The following is a 25029-nucleotide window of genomic DNA, read 5'->3' as shown; positions in this document are numbered from 1 at the left end:
AAATAGGGGTTTGTTCAAAACTAGTTTCGCTTATTGCTATCTGTAAGCTCACATATCAGTAACAGGAACAAGGAGAAGTAACTCCGATATATAATTGAAATTCCAATATGATTATAAAAATATTGTGTTTGGGATGGTCTTTTTCAAACTGTAAGAATCCTATTATTTGCAAATGTGTCATGGTCTGTGAATCATTAGTGAATCCACTGGACTGGAGCAGTTGTGCAAAAATGAAATGTGTTATTGAATTTATCATCATACTTAAGTGTAGGACCAAGTCATATCAGTGAATAATCTTTGGAAAACTCCCATCAGAAATAAAAGGAAATTCCTGAACTTGTTGAGTTGTGTATGGATGGTAGGGCTATGAAGAGATTGAATGGCACTGCCTTAATCTGTGTATATTTTCAGTCTCAGAGACATCTGCCTGTTGGTAGATACTGGCACTCCTGAACTTTGTTTTTTTTTTTTTTTTTGTACGTCAGACAGGTAATGTGCCGATATCGTAACAAGGGTTGGGAGGAGGCACATGTCACGCAGCAGCGTGAATACCCAATCATCATGCTCATGAACTACAAAAGGATCTGAACTTTGGTTTTTAAAGTGATTTTATGCTGTTTTGGAAATTATTCAGCAGTGATTATAAATACAAAATGACTAAAATGTGCAGACTATAAAGAGACATTTTATTCTGTTAATGACTAGTCTAATATATGGAAGAACTAATTTCCAAACAAAGCCTCTATTTAAAAAAAACAACTATCATTTATTTTACATAGTGTGATCTGAAAGTGAACCTGTTGTAGTAACTATTTCAGGACCTCAGGATATTAGACTTAAAACCTGCATGGATTTTTGGGAAAAGAAAGAGTTTATGGTTTAAACAGATGATAATTGAACCTGACTAGAAGGAAGCCTTCTGGCTTCCCTGGTGGCTCAGTGGTAGAGAATCCACCTGCCACTCCAGGAGACACTGGTTAGATCCCTGGGTTGGGAAGATCCCCTGAAGAAGGAAATGGTGGCCCACTTCAGTATTCTTGTCTGGGAAAATCCCATGGTCAGAGGACCCTGGTGCGCTACAGTCCACGGGATCACAAAAGAGTCAGACATGACTTAGTGACTAAACAACAAATCCTTCGAGGTTTTGCTTACAGTTTAGTTTCAACCTGATATGCAAGTTTCTGATAGTGTGATTCTATGTCTTCTTTGAATATGTATATAAAATAGTTAAATAGAATAGTTTATTTTTTATTTGATAAAGATTACATTAGATAAGTAGGTAGTAAAATTACATGGGAAGTTACATATATATAATAACTACATTACTTTACCTTTGTGTAGTATTTTCTGTGTTATAAAGTGCTTTAAGTTATGTTTGTCTTATTTGATTTTCACAATAAGCCTTCTGAAGTAGATACCATTGTGTTGGTTCTGTCACTGGGGAATCAGGCAGACAGTGGTGACCTCAAGTTCACACAGCCAGTGTGTAGCAGAGGAAAGAGTCAAACTCCAGATATCGGTAGACATTTCTTTTATATATATATATTTGCTTTTTAAGTGGTACATTTTAAACATATGTTTTTAGACTTTTTAATCAAAGTTTCTTTCAAATTACTCAATTACTCTAGATTATTGGATGATCTATTTTACTCCAGTAAAGACAACATGAAGGTGCGAATGATTGAAATGTATAAAAAATTTTGCTTCCAACACTTGGGTTAACCAGCACTTAAATATGTTCTATGTTATATAGGCACAATTATGCAATATGCCTCCTGCTACTTTTGTATTTCATTGGGTTTATATGTCAGAATATTATTTTTGTTTATTATTTAGGATATATATCCCACTGGACTACAGATTTCATTTGTGGAGGAAATGTATTTATCTATCTTGTTAATAGATGTATCCTTAGTGCCTTACATGTGCTAGGAATATAGTGGATATAGTAAGTACACCATAAATAGTGTATTTATGCAATCCTCCACCTCATCTCTTTGGAAATTCAGCCCATCCTTCAATTTCAGACAGGAAATTCAACCTGTCAGATGCTTCATCCTCTGTGAAGTTCTCTGATCACTCCCATCTGTAAATTCTCCTGGTGCTTTTTATTTCTCTCATTATTTACAGCTTTTATTTATTCCAGTTGCTTCTTTTTTGTGTACATTTTTTAAAATTTACCTTTTAGACTTTAAGCTTCTTGTGGGTAGAGACATCTTACCTAGCATAATGTCTTGTAACATGTATTCCATTATTAACTAAATGAATAAAACCAAAACTGTATACATGTGCTATTCAGTATGAGCTTATGCAACTTGATTATAAGTTTTATGGTAAAATTTATAAGCAAATATATATTTGCCCTAACAAAATAAGTTGCATGCTCTGTATTGGTCATGATCATTTTTATTAGGGGTAGTTCCATCCTAAAGGAGATCAGTCCTGGGTGTTCATTGGAAGGACTGATGTTGAAGTTGAAACTCCAATACTTTGGCCACCTGATGCGAAGAGCTGACTCATTTGAAAAGACCCTGATGCTGGGAAAGATTGAGGGCAGGAGGAGAAGGGGACGACAGAGGATGAGATGGTTGGATGGCATCATTGACTCAATGGACATGAGTTTGGGTAGGCTCCAGGAGTTGGTGATGGACAGGGAGGCCTGGCGTGCTGCGGTTCATGGGGTTGCAAAGAGTTGAACACTACTGAGCAACTGTACTGAACTGAACAGTTTTTTTACCTCTCGATATATTAATAACATTATATTTACTGAAACTTTGAACGTTAACCTTATACTTAGAACCAAAGTTATAGGGATTTTCAGTATAGTTTTTTATGGCTAACAGAATTCATTTACCAAATTACATACTACTACTTCTCCAGACTGTAAGATGTGTGATATAACAATACCCAATACCATTGCATATATTTTCCAGAGATGAAAGACTGATTGACATTCTGTGTTACTACAATTTTCAAGTTTTTTTTTCAACACTAGGAAAAATTAGTACTTGAATGGCAAGTTTAAAAAAAAAACACCTGAATCATAAGCAACTATTTTTTATTTTTTTTTACTCCTAGAACATGATTTAAGGCAAAGGGAACTTCTTAAGTTCATTTATTCAGCATCCAAAATTATAGATGATTTTGTCTCAATGGTAGAATAGGATTGGATCTCAGTGGAAAATTCTTGCTCTTCACACCAGTAATTTCACATATGCAGTACTACCAGAAATGTGCTAGGGATAGATATACTTACTGACTGAAATTTATGCCATACCCTTGCAGAATGAGCTGGCTCTTCCATAGTATGCTATAGTAAATTTGTTGGGACATTTAATTCTTACATCGAATTCAATTAATTCCCCCATGCAACTTGAGTAATCAGCAACCAGTAATATCTTGATTTTCAAACTGCCTGGAAGACTTGGTGTTCCTGAACCAAATGAATGGATTTTGAGCAGAGAATGCAGAAGCAAAGTTGTGATATGTGTAGTTTTGAAGTGGAAAGTTGGTGGAGGTGGGGAGGGGGGGTTGATGGTTTTTCTAGTCTAAGATTTAATATGTGAAAGTGAAAGTGAAATTACTTAGTCCAGTCTGACTCTTTGTGACCCTGTGGACTGTAGGCCCCCAGGCTCCTCCATCCGTGGGATTTCCCAGGCAAGAATACTGGAGTGGGTTGCCATTTCCTTCTCCAGGGGAGGATTTAATATATAAAAGTACAAATTGAGAGTCCTTAAAAAACTGTAATATGATATATTTAGCTTCCCAGGTAGCACTAATGGTAAAGAACCTACCGGCCAACGCAGGAGACACAAGAGACACGGGATCTGTCCGTGGGTCAGAAAGATCCCCCTGGAGGAGGGCCTGGCAACCCGCTCCAGTGTTCTTGCCTGGAGAATCCCATGGACAGAGGAGCCTGGCGGGCTAGAGTCCACAGGGTTGTGAAGAGTTGTACACGACTGAAGTGACTTAGCACACATGTTTGTGGCTAAAATTGTCCTGCTTTTTAAAAAACTGAAGTATGGTTGATTTGAATGTTGTGTTAGTTTCAGGTCTACAGCAGAGTGATTCAGTTACACATATATATCTATTTCAGATTTTTTTCCCTTATAGGTTATTACAGAATATTGAGTATAGTAGGGCCTTGTTTGTTGGTACTTCTTTCTTTAAAAGGGGGAAAAAAACCCCTATGCAGCTCAAAATTTAAAGTTGTAATCCTAAAATGTCTTTTATTTTGGTTAATTTAACTAAACGAAAGCAGCTTTTATAAATTTTTTCCTTAAACTTTGGAATGTAATATATTTTGGCCAGGTGATCTGAAATAAAAAACAGGTAAAGATGACCTAGTGGTTAGTGAAACACCAGTCTGAAGCAGACAGCTTGCTTTTTTCCCCCTCTCTTCATTTCCCCTGGACCAGCTGTTAAAGTTTAACCTTCATTTACTACTTCAAGAGTCATATTTACACTTCTCCAGCAACTCTTTATCCATATGTTCCTTGGCCTTATACATTATATAAGGCTCTTTTAGGGCAACTTCCTAATCTTCTCATTAAGAAAATGTCACACTTACCCCAAATAACCCTATAGAAGATGTCAGATGGTATCACTACTAAAATGACCCCATGGAAGATGTCATCTGATATCAGTTACAGGCTTCCTTTCATTTTTGCCAGTAACAGTCTGCCAGGTTGTTCTCCCCAAATTAGACAGCTTGAATATTTCCTTTTCTTTATTCAATTGATAGAAAAAAAGCTTCTAACAATACTTCACGATTCACCTGATACCAGATAATGAATTCAGCTTCTTTAAGAGGATCATGATACAGAGATAATTTTTCTCTGTCAAATCAATTGTCTTTTTTGAAACAAGTGATCATTATTTGGTTTGTAAATTTTAAGCTGGGATGTTACTGCTTTAAGACTGTAGGGGATGTAACCAGAAAGAATGGAATGGAATTTACCTCTTATCTGATAACTTGCTTTTTCCTAGTTCTTCTTTATGTGCCAGATATTGAAAAAATTGACAAGTAAGTCTTGGGAAGTTTTTTTTTTATGAACAAATCATTTTTATTAGTTTGCCTTGGCCACTTAAGATGGTTATATATTGGAGAAGAAATTAGGTCAATAAATTTTTATTTTATTTTATTTTTTTTTAATTTTTAATTTTAATTTTTATTTTTTTTAAGTCAATAAATTTTCAAATGGTTCTATCTAGATTTGGTTGTTGGTTATTAATAGTAATTAGCTCAGTGAAGTTGGACTAATATTCTTATATTTAAAACTTTGCCAGGAGAAATATCAATAACCTCAGATACATAGATGACACCATCCTATGGCAGAAAGCAAAGAAGAACTATAGAGCCTCTTAATGAAAGTGAAAGAGGAGAGTGAAAAGGTTGGTTTAAAACTCAGCATTCGGAAAACTAAGATCATGGCATCTGGTCCCATCACTTCATGGCAAATAGATGGGGAAACAATGGAAATAGTGAGAGACTTTATTTTTTTGGTCTCCAAAATCACTGCAGATGGTGACTGCAGCTATGAAATTAAAAGATGCTTGCTCCTTGGAAGAAAAGTTATGACCAACCTAGACAGCATATTAAAAAGCAGAGACATTACTTTACCATCAAAGGTCCATCTAGTCAAAGTGAAGGTTTTTCCAGTAGTCACATGTGGATGTGAGAGTTAGACTATAAAGAAAGCTGAGTGCTAAAGAATTGATGCTTTTGAACTGTGGTGGTGGAGAAGACTCTTGAGAGTCCCTTGGACTGCAAGGATATCAAACCAGTCAATCCTAAAGGAAGTCAACCCTGAATATTCTTTGGAAGGGCTGATGCTGAAGCTGAAACTCCAATACTTTGGCCATGTGATGCAAAGAACTGACTCCTTGGAAAAGACCCTGATGCTGGGAAGGATTGAAGGCGGGAGGAGAAGGGGACGACAGAGGATGAGATGGTTGGATGGCATCACTGATGCGATGGACATGAGTTTGAGTAAGCTCTTGGAGTTTGTGATGGACAGGGAGGCCTGCCGTGCTGCAGTCCATGGGGTCACAGGGAGTCGGACATGACAGCGAATGAACTGAACTGAACTGAATGATGTACTGATTATCTAATTGAACTTTAGCCCTTCAGTATCACTAGGCTCAAGGGTTTCATCTGTAAAATAGATACAATCATATTTGTCACCTTTGAGGGTTATTTAACATTTTGGTTTGAAAGATTCCAGATAAATTCTATCATAAAAATAAGTTTAATATATTACAACCAATATTAGATCACTGGTATCTTTGACATTGCTTAGAGATTTACAAATGTGTGATCTGAGTGAATGTGTCTCTTTCCTGTCTGATTTATTCTTGGCTCAAGAAACTACTAACTTTTACCAGAATCTACCACTCCTTTCAAAGTAGACCCAACTGATAAAAAAAGAGTTGAATTCAAACTTCATTTTGTCAAAAATAATTTCCTCTTTGCACAGGATTAGGCTGTCCCATCTAGGGGAGTTCTGTATAGTGATATGGTGCCGATTCTCCGTTTTACTCACCTTCATTTTTAAGTCTGTAGAGTCATCCCTATGATTGTCTACAACTGAAATCAGTGTGAATGAAACTTTGCCTGAAAATCCATATATCTAAAGCAAAAGTTACAGTGATTTTCTATCTAATCTTTTGTCACTAATAGAGTTCTCATACTAAATTACACGGTACTTCCTCTCCAGACTATAAATCATTATGCCGACTTTGAAACTTGAGAGATATTGACAGCTCTTGTTAAAATAAATTACAATCATCACATTTAAACTTACTACTCTCAATTTTGACATCCTTATTGGCCGAATCAGTAATTTTGGCACCAATTCCAAGCTTGCATTTTAACGTATGTTTTATGCTTTGTTCTCCTTGAGATTGTAATGCTTCTGAAGACAGGTTCTAGGTGTTATAAGATTTCTTTTTAATGTTTCACAACACTTGAATATAGTTTTGGCATGTGGTATGCACTCGATGAAGAATTCTTCAGATCAACATGAACTGTTTTTTTGAGCGTTGTGTACTTTTCTAGAAATACAAAGAATTAAAACACGTGATTTCTACCTTTGTGATACCTACATTGGTACTAAGGGTCACGTAGTTTATTAGATTACAGTCTTTTATATGTAATTCTGAAATCATAGAAAACTTAAATTTTGTTGTTTTCTGTATCATATTTGGCAGTAAAATCTATCAAGATTAACGATTTTGGTTAATGGTTAATTCAAGTCAGAAAACCTGACTTGAACTGATGTGAAGCTTTTTATATTCTTCATTTATTTCACACAAGAGGAATATTCATAAAAAGAGGAATATTCTTATGTTTAACCTCAGATATATTAATTATTTTAATTACAGTGGTTATGTTTTATATAATATATGTGCTGTATTTTTGAAATCTGAAAAATTCTGACTTCCAAAATGTATCTGACCTCAAGAGTTTTGGGAATTGCAGATCTGTGTAACATACAAAAAAGTGGAACTTCCCTGGCAGTCCAGTGGTTAACTCCTCACCTTCCAATGCCAGGGGTGTGGGTTCCATCCTTGTTTGGGTATGCTAAGATTCCACATGCCTTGAGGTAAAAAAAAAAAAACAAAGCATAAAATAAAAGCCCTATTGTAACAAACTCAATAAAGACTTTAAAAACATCAAAAAAATTAAATACAAAAAGTTAAATGATAAAATATTTAAGTAACAACTGACAAAATAATAGGAGAAATATCTCAAACTATTACTTGGAAAGATGCCTCAAATTTGGTGTCTCTCTTGGGTGTCCCTGCAAATGTGCAGGTACTCAGTCTTGAATCCCATGGGCCAGAGGCAGATGATGTGGGAGTGTTTTCCTGACATGTTCAGGCATAAGAAGAACCAGAGGATCTATGCAAACCAAGTTCTTTAGAAATCAGTGAGGATCAGAACTGGGGAAACAGAGTTCAGTCATCAAGCGGGTAAGAGATAGCCTGAAAAAAGGAGCCAGAGAGCCACTGGACTAGCAGGAGGAATAAAGGGTAAGGTGAGAGCCCTGGACAGTTGAACAACCCAGGTGATAAAGCTGCAACTTTACACTGCGTAAGTGGATTGCTTTGTTAGAAAGTTGGAGTTGGGATGGTCTGGTACAGACAGTTGTTGCTTGGATCTGAAAGGGTCCTTCAAAGCTCGTTTACTCCTGTGCCCTCTCCCTATTTGATAAACCCGTAACCTGAAGCTGAATAATTATTTTTCAAACATCCAGTTAGTGGTTGAGCCACAACACAAAACCAGGCTTCATATTGCCTGTCTAGTACTCTTCTTACTACCGAAGAGAGATAATATTTCAATCTGAAGTGGTCACGAATGATTCTTTGGAGGATATGAAATTTGAATTGAATTATTGTTGAGGTTTACTAAAACTTAATTCCCTGTAAATCTATGAATGTATTTTTCTGTATATTTTTATTATTTAAAGTACCTTGATACCAAGGACTGTCTTAATTTTTTAAATCCTTAGATGACTTAGGAAGTATTTTGCACATAGTATAGAATTAAAAAAAAAGTGAAGTGGAGGCAGACTGAAAGTAAGTGTGCGTTACAGAGGAAAGAATACTGCTGGGTACTCTAAGACCTGAGTCCTAGTTTAGCCCTGCACAGATTATCTGCATAACCTCTCTGAGATCTCATTTTCCCCTTGAGAAAGTGTAAGATCAAGTGACCTTTACACTGTCTTATTCTGTAATTTAAGTCTGTGTCTGTATTTGCTAGGACAGAATAATTGCTATAACACGTACTGGGTTTAATTGTTTAAGTATTGCAAAGGCATAGATCATATGGGTTTAGATTTTCTGGCTGGGGACTTTCAATGGAGAGAAATCTCTCAGTATATCTGGGACATCAATTCAGATGTTTTGGTAAAATGAAAGTATAAAATAAATATCAACAATGCATTCAACAGTAGTCATTTAGCATTCACTAAGTGTATGCAAAGCACTGAATAAGACGTGTTCTCTGACTTCAAGCTGTTTAGGATTTAGTCAGAGTTTATGTTAAATAAATTAAAAAAGTAAGTAAACATAACAAGCTCAGTGGAGCTCAGATATGTTTAGCTGGAGTGAATCAGCCTCTAGAAAGTGTGGTATGACTGGCCGGTCAACCTTTTGTTGGAACTGTTTAAATTACTTAGCGTTTCATAATGTAAATATTTTGATACCGTGCACTCCTTGATTAATATGAAAGTGGTTTACCATCTTTGAGGAAAACTTATAATTCTTAAAAATCAACTCAGAGTATAATGTTTCTGAGTATCATCAGGGATAATATAACTGTATCCCCTAACCCCCTCTTCTTAGTCCCAAGCATGTTAGAGAAGTATCATATTCATTTCATTTTATGTTGTATTAACTAATGGTAAAAATATTTGGTTGGAACTGCATAGCAGTGTGATTGACTGGAGAACATTTTAATAAAGGAGATCTAAATAAAGATAACATTTTTCAAAAGAAGGATACTGCTTGTGCTTGACTACCTCTTTGGTAAGACATTTATTCAGTCATGTCAGTTTCTCTAGACTAGAACATTTGAAGTTACCAGCTCATGAACATCTTTATGGGATGAACTATTTTGTGAAACTTTCTTGCAGATATTTTCCTAAACAAAGGTTTGTTTTTTTTTTTTTCCCTCAAACTTTTCACAGTATGAAAAAATTTTACATAGTAATTCAGTGCACACATACATATGTATGTAACTGAAACAAAACTTTCGTGAAACAATACTTACCTTACTATGCGCTGTATAGTGAGTTTTAAGATTCTGTTCTAATCATTTTGAAATAGTTGGTCTGAAACCCACTAAATTGATTCAGAACTCCTGAAAGGTCATAACCTGCAGTTTGAAAGGCTTGAGCTAATCTCTGTTTTGAGAGCAGTTACTCTGTTCTTTCTATTTAACTTTTATTCCCCAGTGCCTAGACATGGGCTCAGCATATAGATGGTACATAAATAGTTTATTGAATGCTTTGTTCCCGATCTAGTTTCAGACATGTTACTGTATCAGTGAAGTTTGTCTGTAACAGTTGCATGGAACTGTTGAAAGAGAAGAAAAGAATTAGTAATTAGAAGATGAAGGTAAAGCATATATGAGAAGAGGCAAAAGTCATCATTCACTTAAAAAAAAATACCACAATAACAATGTGTTAGTTCTCTTAGAAGTTATAGAATCACGTCCTGACTTGTCTTTTTTTCATATGCCACTATTTTAAACTCAGTATTCATTCCACAAATCTTGAAATTATTCTCACAAGCGGATAGTGACTTTCTCCTAACTGCTTTTATGTGCCTATCTGTGTGTGTGAGGTTTACCTTTGATTAGTTGTCTTATTTTTCTAAAAAATAAGATCAATATCTTGTAAATTTGTTTAACTTATTCTTTATTACCATTCTTCAAACAGTACTCTGAGCCAAATATTATTTGTGTGTACATCATTATTTTTTCTTTTTTTTGTCTTCTAATAGTACAAAGTTTTTCTTCCCTATGGTAATGTTCGCTTAAATTTATCTTGAGTATGGTCATTAATAATTGAAACTTTTCCATTCATACTCAATAATTTTTGAGGGGGGATTTTGACAAATATTTTGGTTTCTTAATATGTTCAACTGAAATAACATTCTATTATAACAGATATTGTTAGAGCTAAAATTTCTGAAAAGATTGCCTGGTATATCATAGTTGTTAATTTTTTTTCTTTGTAGCAATAATTTCTATATAGTGTTTCTGTTTAGCAAAAGAGAATTAGTACAATAAAATTTTCTGAGATCTGATTAATCCAAATAAATGAAAAATACATAATTTGTTACCAGATTTGAGTAGGGTTAAATTACATCAATAGATCAGGTATTTTCACAGTTATTTTGCATTGAATGATATATTATTTTATACTTATTCTAAAGATTAATGTTTTTCTCAGCTATATATTAAATTCTTCAATGGAATCTTCTCTTCTCTCTTTTTTCAACTTTCCCTCTCTTTTTCTATTTATTTTTATGTCACACAAATACAGTGTAGAAACTCAATGAATGTTTGCTGATTAACTTTAAGCTCTTTCTTAAATCATTTGCATGCTGCCGCTTCAGTCGTGTCCAACTCTGTGCGACCCCATGGACAGCAGCCCACCAGGCTCCTCTGTCCACAGGATTCTCCAGGCAAGAATATTGGAGTGGGTTGCCATTTCCTTCTCCACCTAAATCATTTAGGAAGTCCTAAATGTAAGACTCTCTGATATAAATGTTATATAGTGGATAATGATTCAAGATTAGAAGGTAGACAACTACATCCTTAATTCTGTTTTTTACTGACTCAGTGATTTTAATTTTTATGTCCTTTTATTTTCTTATCTGTAATCTATTTAGAGCCAATAATTGCTTTTGCCTTTTGTCTAGTTCATATCATAATGTGAAGATCATATAAGAAAATTATATAATGTTTTTTGAAAATTTAAAAGTACTCTATATGTGTAGATGGTTCATGAGGCCCTTCATGAAAGGTTTTGATTAAATGAAATGATGTAAAATGACCAGCACAATGCTTAACACAGAGTAAGCACTTAATAATAACAGCTGCAGTTGATATTATTTAACTTGCATATGTTCTTTAAAATTTCAGTTATTTTATATTTCACAGTTTAAAATTTAATAAAGCCTAATAATAACTAATTTTTTGTAAGTCTAATTTTCATGCTTTTCATTTTCTGTGGTTCTTTTGACTGGAATCTTCTTCCCTCCCCAAATCCAGTCTATTATTTTTCATACCTGTTTGCTATTTTATAAATTTTACATATAAAATAATTAAAATTTATAACTGGATGCTTGAAAATAAAAATTCAAAGTAATTTGAATTGACAGCTAATTTATAAGATTGAATATTTTGAATTCTATATTTTGTCTTAGACAGTTTGAATTATTAGTATGTAATCATAATAATGGGACATTTGAGTAATGGCAGTTGCTTTGAATTATACAATTTTGGTTAATTATATTTTGCCCTGTAGCAGATAAATAAAATTTATATTGCATTATTTTTTGTAAGTCATAGATATTTTACCCAAAAGAGTAAGTTTTAGCTAGTTGACGATAGGAAAGTATAAAAGCAATTTAAACTTAATAGTTTAGATCCCTTTCAGATGACTATATTTTGCTTATTTTTATTTAAAATATCCCCATAGATTCCTTCATTAAAAAAAAATTATCATTTTTTTTTATTGTTTTCCTTACCAAAAAAGTGATTCCCTAATATGACTGGAGCCTTCTTTAAGTATTAAAGGTTATTCATGTTTTTTGCAATTCAAAGTTTTATAATGATGAGTTATTCAAGTGTTTAACTCTTCCTAAAAAGGGAAAAAAGTGTGTTCCTGTGGGTATGTGAGTGAGAGATTTAATTAAATTGAGTCTATTTTTTTTTCTTCCAGAAACCTTTCCCAAAATGTTAGAAGAGGGATAGAAAAACATTTACAGCTTTTGTTTCACTTGGTGAACGAGTCAGGAACTGTTTGCACACAATAATCCAACATCAGCTTAAGGTGGCTCTGTTTTTACAAGAGCGAGAAAAGATTTTGCTTCCAATTCATGCACATTATTTTTTTGGGGGAGGTGGTTGGATTTCCTTCAGCACCACTTTACTTTCATTCTTTTGGTCATTAATCTGTTCATTTAGGAGAAATAAGTAATTGAAACAGTTTTGTAAAGTACTTGTGTGTGTGTATGTGTGTGTGATATTTTGTTGGAGCATCTACAAAAGCAATAAAAGTATTTATTCAAACCCTCACGATACAGATGGTGTCATTAATGTTTTGAAGGCAGGAAACCATACAATCCTATTTTAAGAAATTGTATTTATTTTAAAGTCAAATAAAAAGTTTTCCCTCCTCTTTAAAGTACCTGACTGGCAAGAGAATTTTTATGGTATCCGTTTACAGAAATAAAAGTTCTTCTCGTAGACTGAGGTTTAAATACCACATCTCTTGGGCATGTAGAGATCTGGGGCTTACTTTGGAGTTAACTAATGTTTTCATCTACTTACTTGCTGACTTCTTTAAAATGTGTTAATTTTTCATCTGTTTTTCTATTTCTTCGGTATAATTACATCATCTCCTTAACCAGGAGAATTCCTGTCTACTCTTCAGCTCTGTATCGTTCATGAACATCTTTACCTGTGTGTTGGGTTTTCTCGGTACAGGTTAGTACTTGACTTTTGATTTGCTCAGATTCATTATCAGGATTTTTCTGACTGTAACTATCAGTGCTTTATTTCTTTGTTTTTCATGTGGTAGTTTATTTCTTAAAATTTTTGTATTGTACTTTCTCATTTCTGTTCTCTAATTACTTTATCTTTCATAGGAGTTCTAATAAAACTGATCAACCAAACAAAACACAATACCCACAACCGTTCTGCTTCCTGAAAACCTTGACCCTCTCCCTTTTAAGTTTCCCTTTTATGCATCCCTCAGTTATTACTACTTTGAAAATTACTTGGAAACTCTTAATTCCACAAGTCCATGCTCTCTTTATTCCTAACATTTCTCAAATCTGTACCTTCTATATTAGGATCAATATAGTTTCTTGACTCTGGTCAAGAAAGTGATCTCTCTAAATCACAAACATGAACAGATTACTTCTCCTTAGGAAAACATTTAATAACTCCCCGTCACCTACAGGAAGAAGGAAATGGCAACCCACTCCAGCATTCTTGTCCAGGGAATCCTGTGGGCGGAGGAGCCTGGTGGGCTGCCGTCTATGGGGTTGCACAGAGTCGGACACAACTGAAGCGACTTAGCAGCACCAGCGTCACCTACAGAAGAAAATTAATCTTAGCATTCAATACAGTAATCCATCCTATGCCTATCTTTGTGACACTTATTTTGGAAATAAAAGACTGCACATAATTCCTGGAATTTATTGTGATGCTTTCTTGCCTCTGTGCTTAGCTCATGGTTTTCTTTTGTGTAAACCTTTTTCTCTTTCTCACGCCTTGATTAGCTGGCTGGGAAGGAAGATTTTCATCTTTCAAGACTCTACTTGGGTAACGTGACTTCCAGGAACTCTTACTGGCAGGTCATGTGACACTTTCTTCTTTGATTTTCCATTGGAGTCCTTGTGCATCTCTCTGATAGCACTTATCTGTTCATCTGTTGCTTTCATTCATTAGAAAATGAGCTTGTTGAAGGCAGGGGCCATACTATAGTTGGTTTTTGTGGCTGAAAGTGTTGATAAAATAACTGTTGAACTTTTTCTCCACTCTGTGTAAAAGAAGTTGAATATACTGTGAAAGGTGCTGATAAAAGAGAAAACTATGCCAAACACAAAAACATGTTATAGGTTTCTCATAGTTTTATTGATAGTAGGTTAACTGATTCAGTGGGGCTTCCCTGGTAACTCAGCTGGTAAAGAATCCGCCTGCAGTGCAGGAGACCTGGGTTTGATCCCTGGGTTGGGAAGATCTGCTGGAGGAGGGCATGGCAACCCACTTCAATATGCTTGCCTGGAGAATCCCCGTGGACAGAGGAGCCTGATGGCTGCTGTCCATGGGGTCGCAAAGAGTCTGACACAACTGAGCGACCAAGCACAGCATAACTGATGCAGTATCCTAGAATTCTAACTTTTTCCTGTTCTGAATCCGTGCGTGGTGAGACAGGGAGACACAGCGTTACATCCTAAAAGCTCTGGATCAAGTGAATTTTCTTTGCTTTGTGAAACTGTCTGACTTGGACTGTTTTTGGCAAGCATAAAAACTCTTAGATAATTTTAGAAATGATGATCTCTGTGTAGCAAGGTGTCTTTCCCAGTGTAGGCTGACAACAGAAAGAAAAATACAGTTAACCGATTCCAGGTCCAAAACAGTCTCATCTGTAGCCATTCTCTGAAAGCCTTTTTGGCAGGAGTTATATTGGAATGCTCTGTCCACATTCTTGCAAAGATGGAAATAAGGAAAAAGTTGCTTTCATCAATACAGTTTTCTCCATGTCTGCAGTTCATGATATTTAACCTCTCAAGGAACTTTTAAAAGAAAATAGAATTTGGGACTTCCCTGGTGGACCAGTGGTTAAGACTCTGTGCTTCCACTGCAGGGAGCACAGGTTCCATCCCTGGTTGGGGAGTGAAGATTCTGCGTGCTCCACAGTATAGCTGAAAAAAATAATAAAAATTATATATAAATATAAAGGAAATAGAATTTTAAAACATTTAAGAAAGCGTGTGTATGCTCAGTTGCTTCAGTTGTGCCTGACTTATTGTGACCCCATGGACTGTAGCCCACCAGGCTCCTCTGTCCATGGGATTTCCCAGGCAAGAATAAGGAGTGGGTGGCCACACCCACCTCTAGTGAATCTTTCTGACCCAGGGATTGAACCTGAGTCTCCATTGCAGGCAGATTCTTTACTGACTGAGCCACTGGGAAAATCTCTGTTTCCACCCATTCTCATAGAATTTGATTCATTCTTCCATTATTTCTGGAAGAAGAATTGCCGTAGAACTCATGGGAAATAAACTTTTAAAAACTGATCATATATATTTGAAAGGTACATGTGCACTTGTCAATTTATAACAGGAAGGATGAAAGTAAGAACTGTTTTATAGTTTATGTGAATTAAAACATTTCTCTTGCATTTTGGTTAAACTGTTCAATTAACACTTTTCTCAGCTACTTAATTAGGATTATATGATGTCATCTTATGACTGCTAAAAAGAAGTGATAATCACCTTTCTAGATATAATTAAAATTTGTTTATAACTGGCTGATAATTATACTGATTAGTGTCTGAGGCTATCTTTAATTTTTCTAGACCAGTGTTGTCCAATAAAGCTCCCTGCAATGATGTAGATGCTGTCTGTGCTGTCCAGGAGGGTAGCTAATAGCCACATGTAGCTACTGAGCATTTGAAATGTAGGTAGTGTGACTGAGGAACTGAATTTATAATTTAATTTTAATTAATGTTAATTCATGTGGTTAGTGGCTACCATGTTGGACAGGGCAGATCTAGGTTATATACAGTATTATCAGTAAAATTCCATCATTCACTGATCCATAATCTGTGAAAGTGTTAGTAACTCAGTCGTACCCAACTCTTTGCGATGCCATGGACTGTCCATGGGATTCTCCAGGCAAGAATACTGGAGTGGGTTGCTGTTTCCTTCTCCAGGGATCTTCCTGACCCAGGGATCGAACCCGGGTCTCCTGCATTGCAGGCAGATTCTTTAACATATGAGCTACCAGGGAATGCTGATTATACGTCTTCTTACTAGACAGATGCATATTCTTGTATCACAAATATCTTCATGGTCTGAAAAGCTCATTATATTTGGTATATTTAAGAGAACTAGGCATCTTATGTTAGGACTTTCCTGTAGCTCAAATGGTAAAGAGCCTGCCTGCGATGCAGGAGACCAAGGTTTGATCCCTGGGTTGGGAAGTTCCTCTGGAGAAGGGAATGGTAATCCACTCCAGTATTCTTGCCTGAAGAATTCCATGGACAGAGAAGCCTGGTGGGCTACAGTCCGTGGGGTCGCAAAGAATTGGACACGACTGAGTGACTTAACACACACACACACAGACATCTTAAAAGGATACTTACTCTCTTGTTTCTTAAAGGATCTATAATTTTGGTATAGAAAAGACAGTGGTGCTGACTCTGTGTTAAGAATTTTAGTATAGGAATTTCCCTGGTGGCAACTGCAGGAGGTAAGGGTTCTATCCCTAGTCAAGGAACGAAAGATTCCACATACCGTGGTGCAGGGCCAAAAAGAAAAAAAAGAGAAAAAGAATTTTAGCTTAGACTAACAGGCACTTTTTTTTTTTTTTCATTTATTTTTATTAGTTGGAGGCTAATTACTTCACAACATTGCAGTGGGTTTTGTCATACATTGACATGAATCAGCCATGGAGTTACATGTATTCCCCATCCCGATCCCCCCTCCCACCTCCCTCTCCACCCGATTCCTCTGGGTCTTCCCAGTGCACCAGTCCCGAGCACTTGTCTCATGCATCCAACCTGGGCTGGTGATCTGTTTCTCTATAGATAATATACATGCTGTTCTCTCGAAACATTCCACCCTCGCCTTCTCCCATAGAGTCCAAAAGTCTGTTCTGTACATCTGTGTCTATTTGTCTGTTTTGCATATAGGGTTATCATTACCATCTTTCTAAATTCCATATATATGTGTTAGTATGCTGTAATGGTCTTTATCTTTCTGGCTTACTTCACTCTGTATAATGGGCTCCAGTTTCATCCATCTCATTAGAACTGATTCAAATGAATTCTTTTTAACAGCTGAGTAATATTCCGTGGTGTATATGTACCACAGCTTCCTTATCCATTCATCTGCTGATGGGCATCTAGGTTGCTTCCATGTCCTGGCTATTATAAACAGTGCTGCGATGAACATTGGGGTGCACGTGTCTCTCAGATCTGGTTTCCTCAGTGTGTATGCCCAGGAGTGGGATTGCTGGGTCATATGGCAGTTCTATTTCCAGTTTTTTTAAGAAATCTCCACACTGTTTTCCATAGCGGCTGTATGAGTTTGCATTCCCACCAACAGTGTAAGAGGGTTCCCTTTTCTCCACACCCTCTCCAGCATTTATTGCTTGTAGACTTTTGGATAGCAGCCATCCTGACTGGCGTGTAATGGTACCTCATTGTGGTTTTGATTTGCATTTCTCTGATAATGAGTGCTGTTGAGCATCTTTTCATGTGTTTGTTAGCCATCTGTATGTCTTCTTTGGAGAAATGTCTGTTTAGTTCTTTGGCCCATTTTTTGATTGGGTCATTTATTTTTCTGGAATTGAGCTGCAGGAGTTGCTTGTATATTTTTGAGATTAATCCTTTGTCTTAACAGGCACTTTTTATAAGGTTCTTTCATTGTATTTTCTGAGAACCTTTAAGACCTTCCCTCATGGCTCAAACAGTAGAGAATCTGCCTGTAACGCCTGAGACCTGGATTCAATTCCTGGGTTGGGAAGATCCTCCCAGAGAAGGGCATGGCAACCCACCCCAGTATTCTTGCCTGGAGAATCCTATGGACTGAGGAGCTTGGCAGGCTACATATAATCCATGGGGTCTCAAAGAGTCGGACATGACTAAGTGACTAACACTTTAAGACATTTAACATCTTTAGAAAACTAAAAACCAGAAATTTTACATACTAATCACTATCCAAGAATTTCACCATTTTTATGAGGATGTAATCAAACACTTTCGTTAATTGAAGTCTGTGCCTTGGAGTTCCTGGTAGAGGGAATTACCAAAAGAGGGAAGTTGAAAAACAAGGACAAAGGAAGGAATGAGGCAGAGAAGCCAATTTGGCCTAGGAACTCTGAACAGATCTAGAACATGTACACAGGTTTTTAACTCATCTCTGTTGAGATCCCCAATTACTTCAGAATTCTGGGAGGATGGATATCATGAAAGTGAGAAGACAAGGGAAAATTGCCTGGAAGATATTCTTGCTGAGTGGGAGGAGATGAGATTAATGGGTAGCCAGACGCAGTCCAGAATACATCAGCCGTGCAGTCTAACTCCACTTATGCTTCTGTTACACTGGAATAAGATCATCTTTATTTCAACTGGTTGTTTTTTATCCTGTTTTCTAAAGATGAGTATCTTTAATTAAAGTATATGGTATATTTGCTATATAACATTTTAATGTTTCTTGGTTAGTGCCTAAAGAAATTTTGCTATGTGAAAAGCCATTATTATTCCTTATCATTTTCTTCTACAAGGAGTCAAATACAGAAATCAATTACAGTGCATTTTCCACCACCTATTGAGGTGATGGGCTTCTCTGGTGGCTTGGGCAATAAAGAATCTGCCTGCAATGCTGGAAACCTGGGTTCGATTCCTGGATTGGGAAGATCCCCTGGAGGAGGGCATGGCAACCCACTCCAGTATCCTTGCTTGGAGAATCCCGATGGACAGAGGAACCCGGCGAGCTGTAGTCCATGGGGTCGCAAAGAGTTAGACATGACTGAGTGACTAAGCACATTGAGGTGATAGTTCCACCAATCTGAAACTAAGTTAGCCATTTAAAACAGTAAGAATGCATTATTGCAGAGTAAATAAAAACCAATTCAAGTCTTTACTCTAAATTAAAATGAATCTAAGATTTGATTAACTTTCTCTTGCAATCATATTAAATTTTCGTGATGTGCTTGTACCTCTGAGCAGGAAGGTTCTTGAAAATTTAGATTTTCAAGCAGAAAATCCGAATAAAATGTCTCAAGACATTCTTGGCACATTTAGAAGCATGAAGTGCCAAAAACTTTCATGAGAAAAAGACAACTTGTTTTCTCAAGATTTCTAGTCCAGCTTGGGAAATGCAACAAAGAAGAGATTAACTCCTAGAACTATCTTTAGCTTGTGGAAGAGAAACCAAAGACCAGAAGTTAAGTAACAGAAAGCAGAATAGTAAAAGGGTGTTGCCACCTGTGTCTGCTCGATAGTAGGGAAAGATAAAGGGTGTGCACGTGTGTGAGCAAAGGTATAAAGTGCAGGCCTACAGTGGCTCAAGGTCAGTGAAAATAATGAGTATTGAAGTTGATTTGCTTCCAGCTTTCAATTTGTTTCCAACTGTAAAAATGGTTTAATGAATGCAATGTGCTTGGAATCATAACCTCCTTTTTTCTCATCAGCATCTTTCTCATTTATCTTTTTTAAAAAACTACAGCAACACTTTATTAACTGGAAGTACCAAGTCAAAAAAATCTGCAAATATTTTGAGTCCACATTTGATTTTTTTCGGTTTGACATTCTTTTTTTTTTTTTTTGGTTTTGTTTTCACATATTAATCTACTTTTCTCGTAAGCAAATTTTCATTCCTTTCAAGGCACACGCTCATGTATGGCTTTGGTTTCTTTCATTTCTCTTATTTCATTGTTAGATGTTATATCAGGACTTTTTGCAAAAGTAACAATCTCTGAAGTGAAATTGGATTTTTCCTTAAGTTTTGTTTTTCTGTTGTCCTTCAGTCGCTAAGTTGTATCCTACTCTTTGTGACCCCTTGGACTGCAGCAGCCAGGCTTCCTTGTCCTTCACTCACTGTCTCCTGGAGCTTGCTCAAACTCATGTCCATTGAGTCAGTGATGCCATCCAGCTATCTCATCCTCTGTCACCCCCTTCTCCTCCTGCCCTCAATCTTTCCCAGCATCAGAGTTTTCCAGTGAGTTGTCTCTTCATATCAAGCAGCCAAAGTATTAGAGCTTTATTCAGCTTCAGAAGCAATCCTTGTTTTTCTGTACATTCACTTATTGTTTTAATTTCCATTTCCTTTCTCCCACCTTTGCCTTTCCCCACTTTTTATTCCATTTCTTCAGAAGGAAATACACATTTATTGTGTGCCAACTGTTTGCCAAACTCTTTGCTTTTTACATTTACAGGGAAGAAATTGTGTACCTCGCCTAAGGTCACAATGCTAAACAATGGATGAGTTGTTTTAAATCCATCATCTGCCTAACTCTAAAACCTCTGTCTCCAGTATGCCCTGTTTATCCCTTTGAAGTCATTCTTCAACTCTGTTCATTCTTCCCACGCTTCTTCCTGTCTCTTGTTTCTTCTTTGGCAACAGTTTTTCTCTATGAGTTTCCCTCCCAATATATGCTTTTCCAGCTTTCCCTCATGGTCTTTCAAATTCTTTACCTCTCCTCATTCGCAGAGTTGTTTTTCTTCTAGTGAGAAAGCAGAAGTGGCACCAAACAATGACTGTATTTTTCAGGAAGGGTTTATTTCCTTCTGGCTGTGCTGGGTCTTTGTTGCTGTGCCCGAGGCCTTCTCCAGCTGCGGTGGTTGGAGTCACTCTCTAGTTGCGGTGCTCGGCTTTCTCCTGTAGTGGAGCTCGGGCTCTAGAGCACTGGCTCTCTAGTTGTGATGCCTGGGCTTAGCTGTCCCATGGCATGTGGGATCTTTCCAGACCAGATATTGAACCCGCGTCCCCTGCCTCGGCAGGTGGAGTCCTTACCACCGAGCCACCAGGGAAGCCCCTGATTGTACTTTTTGGATTAAATATCTTAAAATTGTTTATATTTCCTGGCCTTGTAATTCTACATTTAGTCTAAGGAAATCACAGAGATGTATGCAAAATGTATGTACAAGAAAACCCAAGCATCATTTGTAGTTTTGAAAAATTAAAATAATTTTAACGTCTAACACTGGGGTTAAATACGGGTTAAATAAACCCTGCTGCTGTTGCTGCTGCTGCTAAGTTGCCTCAGTCGTGTCCGACTCTGTGCGACCCCATAGACACCAGCCCACCAGGCTCCCCCGTCCCTGGGAGTCTCCAGGCAAGAACACTGGAGTGGGTTGCCATTTCCTTCTCCAGTGCCTGAAAGTGAAAAGTTAAAGTGAAGTCGCTCAGTTGTGTCCGACTCGTAGCGACCCCATGGACTGCAGCCCACCAGGCTCCTCCGTCCATGGGATTTTCCAGGCAAGAGTACTGGAGTGGGGTGCCATTGTTTTCTTTGTAAGTAAACCCTAGAAGACATATAATGTAATAATACTTAATGACATAGAAAAACGTTCATCATGTATTATTTTAAAAATTCATTGATTATGAAAACTTATTTATTAAGTTATCCTTCATACAAGAGAATTAAAATGTACATATTTAATTTGAAGAAAAAAATGAATACCTGTATCTACGACACACTTATTAAAATGAACATTACTAATTTCTTTAAATCCCCCATAAGACACTGTATGATAAGTGTAAGAAGCAAAACAGCATCTTAGTATTTAAAAATAATAATAGTATGTTCAGTATAACTGAAGTTTAGTGAAAAAAGTGTGTATAGTAGATATATATATATATATATAAAATGTTAGCAGTTGTTACTTCAGGTTGTCGTCATTGTAGGTGAATTTAATTTTTTTAATTTCTAATTTTTTCATTTTTTTCAATGAACATTTATCAGACTTATAAGTGTAATAAAAATTCACAACAAATAAAATAAAATTTCACACAAAATATTATATATATATATATAAAACTTTATTATCATTATCTTTTTTGGTGAAAAGGGTAGATTGAAAAGTCAAGAAAATATTTTCTTCTTTTGAGGCTGGGAGGACAGTAATCAGAGACTGGAAAGTAAAATGATTGTTTATATTTCATCATTAAACACGAATGTTTTAAAATATCATTCTTTGTATAACAATATTAATTTCTTTGAGGCGCAAGTTCTATACTAGGTCACTTGAGTAAAAAAAGCATAAGTGTGTAAGTGCCCCAGGTATTTGGTATAGACGGAGAAGGAGTTCCTCCCCACTTGCTGTGGTCAAAGAGCTTATCAAGAAGGAAGACATTTTTTGGATTTTAAAGGGTACAGAAGATTTAGATCAGCATTGCCAAACTTTATAGTCTTGGGACTCCTTACTAATACTTTTCAAAATTATTGAGATATCACCCTGATACTGAAACCAAAGATATCACAAAAAAAGAAAATTACAGACCAGTATCACTGATGAACATAGATGCAAAAATCCTCAACAAAATACTAGCAAATAGAATTCAGCAACACATTATAAAGATCATACACCATGATCAAGTGGGATTTATTTATCCCAGGGAAGCAAGAATTCTTCAACATATGCATATTAGTCAGTATGATATACCATATTAAAGTAAGGAATAAAACCCATATGATCATCTCAATAGACTCAGAAAAAGCTTTTGACAAAATTCGACACCCATTTATGATAAAAACTCTCCAGAAAGTGAGCATAAAGGAAACCTCCCTCAATATGTGAAGGCCATATACAACAAACCCACAGCAAACATCATTCTCAGTGGTGAAAAACTGAAAGCATTTCCTCTAAGATCAGGAATAAGACAAGGATGTCCACTCTTGCTACTACTAATCAGCATAGTATTGAAAGTCCTAACCACTGCAATCAGAGAAGAAAAAGAAATAAAAGGAATATAAAGTAGAAAAGAAGAAGTAAAACTGTCATTATTTGCAAATGACATGATATGATACATAGAAAATCTTAAAGATGCCACCAGAAAACTATTAGGACTAATCAATGAATTTGGTAAGGTTGCAGGATACAAAATTAACACACAGAAATCTCTTGCATTCCTGTATACTATCAACAAAAATTGTTGAGGACATCAATGATATTTTGTTTACGTGAGTTATATCTATTAATATTTATCATGGTGGGGGTTTAGTCGCTAATCTCTTTCTGAATCTTGTGACCCCCATGGACTGTAGCCTGCCAGGCTCCTTTGTCCATGGGATTTTCCAGGCAAGAATACTGGAGTAGGTTGCCGTTTCTTTCTCCAGGGGATCTTCCCAACTCAGGCACTGAACCCTGGTCATATGCATTGCAGGCGATTTCCTGCATTGCAGGTGGATTCTTTACTGACTGAGCCACCAGGACTACATATTTATCATTATTAGAAATTAAAATCAAGAAAATTTAAAATATTTGTCACTGTAATTTAAAATAAATTACATGTTAAGGTAAATAATTTTATGAAAAAATATGTGTGTTTTCCAGAACAAAACCATTTAGTCAGGAAAATGGTTTTGTTTTACATTTTGCATTTAAAAAATTTATTTACACTTTGCATTTTAATATTTGGCTTAACAGAAGACAGCTGGATTCTCTCATCTGCTCTGTTGATATCACATGTCTTATGGCTTCTGGAAAACTCCACTGTATACTTGTGAGAGAATGAGGTGGAAAAGTAAATGGCATCTTAGTACTATGAACATAGTGTTGATATCATGGCTTCCCCTGAGAACCATTTTGAAAATTACTAATTAAGATAGACTGAGGGCAAAATAGAGGAATGGCATCATCTCAGAGGTAGGAAAGCATAAAGCATTATTAGAGAGAGTGGACACACCAATTTGGTTGTTCTGAAGGATTCATATCGGGGGACGTGCAAGAGATACAGTTAGAAATGTAGTTGTGAATATTATGTCAGTTAAAAAATACCAGTTTCCTTATTTAATACTGTAATTGCTAGCCTCTACTTTTGGCTTCAGAAAGCTTCAGGAAAAGGGTGGTAGAAGAGAAAAGTATTAGGTATGTGGCTGGCAGTATTCCTGTTGACTCACTGATTGCTTTTTTTAATTTAATTTGTTTAGGGTCTGCTACATTTCAAGCATCAAGACAAGAACTAGTGCTACAAAGATGATAATGACATAGTCCCTACCCTTTTAACAGCTCTCAATCAAGCGGGAGAGTCAGGATATTAAATGGTAAGTGAGTGATCCTTTAAACTGACTGACTTGGAAGTGTGATGAACGTGTTGTGAGATGGAAAGGAAGTCTTAAAGATTGAAGCCCAAAATATCAACAGCTAGTCATATTGAACCTTGGTGAAAAATACTAGAAGTATGGGATTGACAAATACAGAGCTAGAATTAATAGAGCACATCTGTGGGAGATGGTCAGATGGTGGTATAGGAGACTTTCCTGAATATATCTTTTCTTTTGGAAAGTACAAAATCTCTTGTACAAATGTATAAAACCCTTTCTCCTAAATCTCTACAGAATATTTCCACTGCCAGGCCTGGGAGACACCGTCAGTTATCTTAAAACCCTGCTTCTCTTCATCTGCATCACCTTTTTCAGTCTTTTTGTTCTCCTCTGTGACCCAGTAATTAGAGTGAAGAGGAAGAAGAAATTAAGATAATTACAACAGCTTTAAACCAGCACTGAGAACACCTTTGCTTGCCCATACAATTATGATTAAATAAGTAAATAAGTAAACTGTCTCCCAGCACCACCTGCAGGGGATGAAGAAGGCTGCAACAGGATTTAGTACTTCTCTGCCAGAGTATCTTCAAGCCAACATTCCTTTATTGAGCATCTATTAAGAGCCTGAGTCTAGTAGCTGAGGAGAACGCAAAAAGCTTAGTAAGAGATTGTCCACCCACATTCGAAGGAACTTTATTAGAACTTGCAGATTTTTGTGGTGATTATCTTGGAAAGAACTAACTAATTTTAAGAGAATCAGGTTTCTTTTGTGCAAATCCGGT

At 36.2% G+C, this 25029-nt stretch overlaps 1 non-coding gene across 1 annotated transcript; it reads right to left on the bottom strand.

Annotated features, from left to right (window-relative positions):
• Positions 1–479: 479 nt before the first annotated feature.
• LOC133042922 (small nucleolar RNA U13) lies at positions 480–584 on the bottom strand. Its single transcript, XR_009689625.1, has one exon. It is a non-coding gene; the product is annotated as a small nucleolar RNA U13 (small nucleolar RNA).
• Positions 585–25029: the final 24445 nt, after the last annotated feature.

The sequence above is a fragment of the Dama dama genome, chromosome 21, assembly GCF_033118175.1.
Source record: "Dama dama isolate Ldn47 chromosome 21, ASM3311817v1, whole genome shotgun sequence".
In the NCBI taxonomy this organism is placed as follows: domain Eukaryota; kingdom Metazoa; phylum Chordata; class Mammalia; order Artiodactyla; family Cervidae; genus Dama; species Dama dama.
This window is presented reverse-complemented; position numbering and strand designations above follow the sequence as displayed.